Source organism: Balaenoptera acutorostrata, chromosome 15 (assembly GCF_949987535.1).
Source record: "Balaenoptera acutorostrata chromosome 15, mBalAcu1.1, whole genome shotgun sequence".
Taxonomy (NCBI): domain Eukaryota; kingdom Metazoa; phylum Chordata; class Mammalia; order Artiodactyla; family Balaenopteridae; genus Balaenoptera; species Balaenoptera acutorostrata.
Genome location: NC_080078.1, coordinates 8,759,557 through 8,768,431, shown reverse-complemented (window position 1 = coordinate 8,768,431; position 8,875 = coordinate 8,759,557). Strand labels below are relative to the sequence as shown.

The window sequence follows — 8,875 nt, the reverse complement described above, 5'->3', positions numbered from 1 at the left end:
CCCTGGTGTGTTTGTGGAGACATAGGGGTTGTGGGTGGTTCACACGCTCATCACCTTTGCTGAGGGCCTGCTGTGTGCCAAGACCCACGCTGGGCCCTGTGGGTACAGTGGTGTCCATCACAGGGCACAGCCCTGCCCTCCAGTCCCTTGTTTATTAAGAGAGAAACAGTCATTGTTTATGGCAATTAAAACCACCCCCAGGGCTGGGCTTCCCTGGTGGCGCAGTGGTTAAGAATCTGCCTGCCAATGCAGGAGACACGGGTTCGAGCCCTGGTTTGGGAAGATCCCACATGCCGCGGAGCAACTAAGCTTGTGCGCCACAACTACTGAGCCTGCACTGTAGAACCTGCTCCCCGCAACAAGAGAAAAGCCCGCACATCAAAGACCCGATGCAGCCAAAAATAAATAAATAAATAAATTCATGAAGAAAAAACCAAACCCAGGGCTAGGTGTGGGATCAGGGGAAACCAGGAGATGCACCTGGCCCAGGCTTAGGCACTCAGAAACACCTGGGCAGGGGGGGAGGTGAGGTGGGGACAGGGCAGGGTCTGGGGAGGGGAGCTTCCTGGGAGCTCAGAGTTCCTTCCTGCCCTCATCATAACTTCATTAATCCTGGGGAAGAGGGGCAGGACCAGGTAGATGGTATGGGGGGTGTGTGGCCACCCCAGGTGGCATTCTGAGGGGAGACTGGCCTCGTCAAAGGACCTTTCCCGTGCAGGTAGCAGGGGGCCTGGGCCCTCAGGCCTGAGGGTGCCCTGCAGAGAGCGAGGGCAGGTGCGGCCTAGGTTTTGGTGGAAGAGAGGCAAAGACCTGCCAGGGGAAGCAGTGGCTGCAGGAGGGCCTGCCTTGACTGTCGCCGGCAGGAACACCCACACCTACCTCGGCCTTTGTCCTTGTCCTCCCCCCACCCTCTCCCCTGCCCGAGGAGGGTTCGGGGTGACCTAGGGGAGGTAGAAAGTAGATGGGGGCTCTGGAGCCCAGTCTGAAAGTAGATGGGGGATTTTGAGACCCCACATTCTCTCCACCATCAAGGTCCCAGAGCCGGGGGCTATGGCCAGACACTTCTGGGTGCACAGCCCTACTTTGTCAGGGTCCCTGAGAGGAGCAGCACCTGCAGGGAGGGGCCTGGGGCACCCACACACCACCTCTCACGCCGTCCAACTTCTCAGTTTCTCCTCCCTGGTGCGGGCTCCCTGTTGGGACACCACGATCTGGAGCAGGCGTAAAGCCAAAGGGGGTCCCGGCCCTCAAGGGCCCCGCCGAAACTAGAAGGAGGCCAAGAGGGAAATAAACACCTGGAACAAGGACGGTTCTGGCCCAGCTGGCAGCACAGGTCCGGGCCTGTCAGCCAGGATGCCGCCCAGTCTACCCACCCTCCCACCCGGTTTCCTGAGCTCTGATCGCCTAAACCTTCCACCCTCTCCCCGAGACGCACACCCCCCACGTCTCAGATGTCTCCTGGACGCCTCCACGCTCCCGTGGCCACGACCCAGAGTCAGCCTGTCCAGTTCTCACCCTCGCTCTGCTGGCCAGTGCCCTTGTGGCTGGCAACAGGGTGGCCCTGACCTCCACGGGGGTGGCTGGGTGCCCCTATCTGGTCGGAGAGAGTGATTGCAAGGCTGCCGGGCTGCCAGCTCCTCCACTGGTGCCCTGGACGTGTGGGAGAGCTAGTTCCAAGCCTTTGACCAGGTAATCCTCACATCAGCCCCGAGAAGAGGTGCGGTTACTGCTGCTTGACAACTGGGCAGTGAGCCTCAAAGAAGTGAAGAGACTTGCCCAGGTTCACACAGCTCGTCCTGGAGGGGGCAGAGGGCCATCTGCGTCACCCCAGACACGGGAGGTCAGATTAACTCAGACACAAGGCTGGCGGGGGCTGGGGGGTGCTCCACAGCTGGAAGTGCTGCCGCATAAGGCTCCGTGGGGCCTCAGGAGGAGAAGGACAGCGATGCAGTTGAGCCCGGGGGCCTGGGCCACTCGAGGGGGCGAGGCTGCAAAATGGCCCGGAGAGAGCTGCCAGGTCTCAGGCCCAGAGTCCAGGGCCATGGCCTGGGGTAAGCAGGGGTCAGCGCCTGGGTGCTGTCGGTGCTATAGGAATGGAATATAGGTCCGGGGGCTCAGGCCATCACTGGGGTCACAGCTGGGGCACGAGGGAGGTAGGAAGTGAAGAATTCAGTCCCTGCAAAGGAAACAGGCCGCAGTCTCCGTGGGAAACCAAAGTAGGAGGTGAGGAAGCTGAGGCAAATGCCCTATAGGCCACACAGTGGGGGGCGGGGCAGAGGCAGGAGGGGAGCCTGGGGCTGGGCTGGCCCTACGCCCAGAGCTCATCTCAGAGGACGTGGGATCTGGGCAGCACCTCTGGGCGGAGTGGTGGGTGGGGCAGGCTGGCTCAGGTCTGGGAGTCTCCACAGGGAGAGGCCGGTTCTGAGTATTGAGATGCCTGGTGAGTCCCTGCCCTACTGCTGTCCCCGGCCTCGCCAAGCCTTTCCCTGATTTTCAGTGGGTCCCTCTCTAAACGCCTCTGATGACATTCAGGTCTGCAGACTCAGACACTGGCCTTGGTTCAGTGAACGCTAGCATCTGGGTCCCTCTGCTCAGCCGACGGGTGCCTGAGGGGCAATGCCCCCTGCTCCAGGCCAGTGACAAAGGCACCCTCAAGGACCTCAAATCCCTGTGGCTGCGGCTCACCTCTCACCAGCTCCAGCTCCCCTGGGGATCCGTGGGGTGCACAAGCCGCTCTCAGTTCCAGGCCGATCCCTGGGTCTCTCCTTTTCTCTCTCCCTCCCAGTTATGAAATCTGCCCTCCCTGTTGGCTCCTTCTCTGGGCCCAGCACCCAGCCCGTAGGTCCAAGTCCCTGCTTGAGCTCAAGGGGGCAAGCGGAGGACACAGCCCAGTGACGAGCAGCATTCTACCATTAGAGAGGGCCCAGGACAGCCTGCGGAGTCTCAGTGGAGTGGGAAAGAGGGATTTCCAGAAGTGACCCTTGTGTGACAGGCAAGGGGGAGTTGCATGGGTGAGGCTGGAAGGCTGGTGCGGTCAGGCTGGAGGAGGGGCTGCAAGCAGAGAGGGCAAGTGAAGGAGGTGCGGGGGCCCCATCTTGGAGGGCATCGAAGGCCACGCTAAGTGCAGGCTAAGCAAAGGGTTTAAGCGTCACTGCTTTAGAAACAGGGTTCCAGACCTTAGAGGAGAGTGGTTGGGAGGGGCAGCCGTGAGGCGGGGGCAGTGTGCTGCTGAGACGTAGTGGGCATGGGTCCTGCCAGGGAGAGGGGGATCGCACGCCAGGATGTGGCAGCAGCAGGCTCTGCGGTGTGGGGTGACACACCGGATGTCGGGGTGCTGGGGGGTGGGGGAAGGAGGGGACCTCTAAAGTCCTGAGCTCCCTGCCTGGGGCTTGCTGACTTCGCAGTCTCTGTAAGGTCAAGCAGCCACCAGACCTTGGCTGCTGGGGGAGTGAACTGTTTCCAGCTGCCCTCATCTTCCCTGCTACTGAATCAACCTAGGGTTTGCCAGGGAGACTGCTCTGTGGAGAGGGTGGGGTGGGGAATAAAAGCTGCCCAGAGAATGGCTGCAGAGGACCCCAGTGCTGGATCCAAAGGGTACGGCCAGAGCACCTTTGTGATGGGGGAGGGGCAACCAAGCGAAGGAAGAAGAGGAGGGTAGGGTTGGACTGGAGCCCCCGCCCAGGGTTGACCAGGAGGTTGACCATTAGAGACCACAGACCCCTGGCCGGCTGGCAGCCACACAAGCCCTACGTGCCCTGGCAGAGCCCAGGGCAGGGCAGAGATCAGCCTGGAGGGGTTTCTATCTGCTGGCCTTACCCTGGACCCCCTGCACCTCTACACTACACCCAATCCCCACATGCACACAGTGGCACCTGGGGGTTTGGGACAGCCCTGCAGCCAGGACTTGGCGCCGGGTCCAGACGTGCACAGCAGCGACTGAGCTCCAGCTCAGGACCAAAGCAGGGAAGGAGGATGCAGCATGGGTGAGGGCAGCTGGGCGAGCCTGGGCTGGTCTTAGCCAGAGTCTGCCACTGGGCCCTGCAGCTCAGACCCTGATGAAATGGGGGCTAAGCCCTGCCCTCAGGCTGCTGTCCTAGGGAAGTGGGCCCTGGGAATGTGTGCCCCCCCACCCCAAAGTGTGTACTGTCTGTCCATCTACCATGCCCCTGTGTTCCAGCCCTAAAGAGCACAGGAGCCTGGGGGCGGGAATTACTCCATCCCTGGCAAAGATCCTCTTAGTCAAGGGCTCTGGGTCCTCCCCTCCCTCCTCCACCTGCCCAGGTGACTTTGACTTCATTATATGCATCTAACTCTGCCTCCTAATTATGAACCATATTCTCATGGGCCTCTGATGAGACAGCTCTGCCAACATCTAGCTGTGCAGGGAAAGCTGGAAGCATGAAAAATACCAGGAATCCCAGGCCTGGCTAAGAAGGGACGGCTCCAGATCAATAACAAAATCTCTGGATGGTCTCGGGTAGGAGCGTGGAGGGCGGAAGAGCCTCACTGGCCAGTCGGCCACTTCCATCTCTTCTGAAGGGCAGACTGAGGGCAAGGGAAAGTCAAGTACCCAGACAGGGCTCCCAGCTTGCAGCCCAGGGGGAAAAGATAATGTGCGGGGACCCTGGGGAAAACTGACCTGCCCTAGGAGAGGTCCCTGCAGTTTAACAACCCCCTCCTACCCTTCCTTCCAGCCTTGCACGCCGACCAGCTTGGAACACCTCCCTGCCCAGCCTAGGTGGCAACGGTTGGGTCAAGATGCAGCACTGGTGATCCAGGGGCTGTCTCAGTGGAAGGAAGTCTACCCTCACCCCCATCTCGGGGCTGAACAGGGCAGAGCCTGCCAGGAAGGTTTAAAGAATAGATAGGGGTTGGGACTTGCCTGGTGGCGCAGTGCTTAAGAACCCGCCTGCCAATGCAGGGGACACGGGTTCGAGCCCTGGTCCAGGAAGATCCCACATGCCGCAGAGCAACTAAGCCTGTGAGCCACAACTACTGAGCCCGCACTCTAGAGCCCGCGAGCCACAACTACTGAAGCCCATGTGCGTAGAGCCCGTGCTCCGCAACAAAGAGAGCCACTGCAATGAGAAGACTGTGCACTGCAAGGAAGAGTAGTCACCGCTCGCCACAACTAGAGAAAGTCCACACGCAGCAATGAAGACGCAACGCAGCCATAAATAAATAAATAAATTTATTAAAAAAAAAAAAAAAAGGAATAGATAGGGATGCAGGAGAAGCTCTGTGTTCAGGAAAAAGCACTGGGCTAAGGCCAGCTCTAGGTTTGCACCAGCTCTGTCCCTTTTGGAGGCATGGCCTGGGGTCCAGCCCCGCTCTGGGCTCAGTTTCCATTCTGAGGGGTCTGGGTGGCCCCTGAGGCCCCTCCTGCCTTGATTGTCTGTCAGTGTTGTCAGCTCTGTGCAGACCAGAAATCAAGGGGGAATCGCCAAGACTGGCAGCTACCCAGGGTACCCTAAAAATAATAGGAAGGCCAAAGTCCCAGAGGTGCCCAAGGGTATAAGCCAACTTTCTGCAGGACCAACAAGGGCCTGGCATGAGGAAGGCCTTCAGTCTTGGCTCTGACCCCAGGGCAGGTCTGGACAACCCTTTTCTTCCCATGTCATTCCCCCCTCATCAAGATGAGTTCATGAAAGTCCTTTTGAAAGTCCCTTACCAAAAACAAAACAAAACAAACAAACAAACAAAAACTGCAAATTCCCTGGTGGTCTGGTGGTTAGGACTCCGCACTGCCACTGCTGGGGGCCCAGGTTTGATCCCTGGTCGGGGAACTAAGATCCCACAAGTCCCAAAGCGCAGCCAAAAAAAAAGTCCTTTAGGGATAGCTGTTTTCAGGCTGGGGAGACAATGGGACAGCGCAGGACAAGGGGATTGAGAATTTAGGTTAATGGATGACCAGAGCGGTCCCTGAGCCCTCCCCTCTCCTCACCCAGCCCTCCCCCGCCCCAGCCCCTTCTGAGCTCCCATCCTCCTTGCTGGGTCTCCCTGTCCCTCTCTGATCTGGCATCTCCCTTACTTCGCCCCACTCCCTCACATCACTGCACCCCTCCCAACACCAAGCCCCTTCTCCCACACTGAAACCCCCTCCTTTCTGGGAGTTCTCCCATCTTCGCTGAACCCCCAAATCCATCACTGCATCTTCTCACTTCACCAAGCCCCCCTCCCTTTTGGGAGCCCCTCCCCTACCTCTCTCTGGGCCCTGGTGGCTGAGCTATCCTTGCACAATGCCCTTGGTGGCCCTGTTGATGATCCCGAAAACCCCCTTCTCCAGGACTTACCAGCCGGAAGGAAAGCCTTGAACCCTAGGAGTGGTCCCACGGGCCAATCCCTCAGCAGGGGTCATGGAGCCCCAAGGCTCTGCATGGGAGGAAGAATGGCTCTGGAGGAGTGACCAATCCCCACCAAGCAGGCAGCAGGCCCCGCCAGCTCAGGCCTCAGACTGTACGACTCCAGAAAGGAAGTCTTGACCCCACCTGTAAGGAGGATGGAGCAGGGCCAAGGTAAGTCCCGAGGCACCCCCTCTAGGACACCCTGTTGCTGGGCCTCCCCATCCTCTCTCCTTTCCCCGAGGCCCAGATAGGACAGTGAGTGCCCCCTGGTGCTCTCCCAGAGACACCCAGATACCTGACACCACCCACCCCAGAAACTTTGGGAATCTCTGCCCAGGTTCTGGGTCCTGCCAGGCCCAGAGCAGAAATGGGGGCAGAAAATCCGAGTCTTGGAAAACACTGACGCCCCCTAGCCCTGCACCTACCATACCTTTGGTCATACTCTCTGCTCTGGGCCTCAGTCGCTGAATGCCCTCAAGCCTCCCGGAAGTTCCCTCATGGAGGACCCAGCTCACTTTCTCAGTCTGCCTTTGCGGGGTCTGGGAGCCAAGGCCTGGAGCCCAGGGGGTGAGGGAGACCTGCCACACCCTCTGCGCCTTTGCTGCATAGGTGTGCTGTTACTAATCACACTGGTGTATACTGGGCACCTGCTAGCTGCCAATCACTCCTTAGCTTATTATATCCTCACAGCAACCCCATGCCACTGAGAGGCAGCAGAGGATTACAGCTGTGCTTGTGGCCACTGGTCAAACTGCCTGGGTTCAGATCCCCACTGGGGCACTTACTAGCTGTGGGACCATGGGCAAGTTACTAAGTCTGTTTTTTCCTCTGCAAAATGAAGCTGATCATATGAACTAATACATGTGAAGCCTTTATTTTTCAAGTAAGAAAGAAACACTCATGGGAATTAATTATGGGACGATAACTTTGATCTTATTAAGATAATAATATGGAGATCACCCTAATTAGAGAGTGAAATCACTGGTGACCTTCCCAAAGTTGAGGGAGGAATTCCCTAGTGCTCCAGTGGGTTAGGACTGCACGCTTCCACTGTAGAGGGCAAGGGTTGGGGAACTAAGATCCCACACGCTGTGGGGCGTGGCCAAAAAAAAAGGTTGAGGGAAATAAGAGGAAATGGTAACCGTTCTTTCAGTTTTGTTACAAAAGGGAAGGAAATGGGACTTGAGCTTTAGAAAATAAGTGTAGAGATTTCCTTTCAAGACTAAAGACAGTTAATGAGTTTAAATGATGTGAAGATGGATGGAGAGAAGCAATGGAGAAGTTGATAATGGAGATTTAATTTATAATCAGGAATATAAAGTTCTGAGAAAGATAGATAAGAACAGACTGTTAGGGAATTCCCTGGCGGTCCAGTGGTTAGGACTCCACGCTCCCACTGCAGGAGGCACGGGCTCAATCCCTAGTTGGGGAACTAAGAGCCCGCATGCCACAGAGCACAGCCAGAAAAAAGAAGACAAGACTTAAAAATTTTTTAAAAAGAAAGAAAGAAAAGAAAACGGAGTTAGAGTAGATGTGACCATTCAGTATTAACGAGAAGAAAAGGAGTGTTAAAAAACAAAATTCAGCTGAGTGAATTTGAAGCTCTAGCTGGCTGTAGTCAATTATTCATGAATTAGGCAGCCTCGCATCTAGGATAGAAAGGAGCTCCCATAAGTAAAGCCTTGGAGCAGTGTCTGGGGCACCCAGGAAGCATCCAGTCAATGTAGGCATCTTTATGAGGTAGTCTGTAATATTCTCATTTTACAGATATGCAAACTGACCTCTGAAGGACGAAGGAACTTGAGAAGTTACGCCTCACAACTAGGACAGGATGCGTTGAGAATTCAAATCCTAAACTCTTAAGCTTTCTACCACTGTGAGCCCTTCATTTGGAAAATGACACACGTTTCTGAGTGACGGAAATCTCACTTTTCTAAACAGTAGCCACACTGAAGTTGGTCTTCAATTCCTAAATCCAGGTTTGACTGTGCCTTGGGCAACGTATCTCCCCTCCCGGCCTCAGATTACACAGCTCTATGTTGGGAGATGAGAAGGGCAGAGACTGGGGTGTCTGCGCCCCCTATCATTCCTGAAATCTGATTCTGGGTGAGAGCTCCGGCCGGCCACCACTCAATTCCCAGTGAGGAGCGTCTATCCGGGGAGTGTGGGGGAAAGAAGGGTGTTCAGCGGGGACGGGAGCTGGGCTGACACCGGGGGCAGACGGCAGGCGAGGCTGGAGAGGGGCTGGGGCCTGGCCGTGGAGGGCCTTGAGTGCCAAAGACAGGCAGGAGCTGGCCTCAGTGTCCCTCTGGACCTTGGGGCCCGCGTGTGAGGTGATGGAACCTGACAGACCTCAGTCGCCATCCCCCTTTGAGCCCCTCCAAGTGCTCTGTGGGCCGGGCAAGCTGTAGAGAGACCCGGCTTCCTCTGCAATGTGGGAATAACGTAGACCTCCAGGGACTGGCTCCAGAAAAAGCGATACGTAGGGAAGAAAGCATGACGAACCCGCAGTGGACTTTAGAGGCTGCGTC

General features: G+C 56.9%; 1 non-coding gene across 1 annotated transcript; it reads left to right on the top strand.

The window, feature by feature from the left end:
• The first annotated feature begins 5,713 nt into the window (after nucleotides 1-5,713).
• Nucleotides 5,714-5,786, top strand: TRNAG-GCC (transfer RNA glycine (anticodon GCC)). Its single transcript has one exon. It is a non-coding gene; the product is annotated as a tRNA-Gly (tRNA).
• The last annotated feature ends 3,089 nt before the right edge of the window (nucleotides 5,787-8,875 follow it).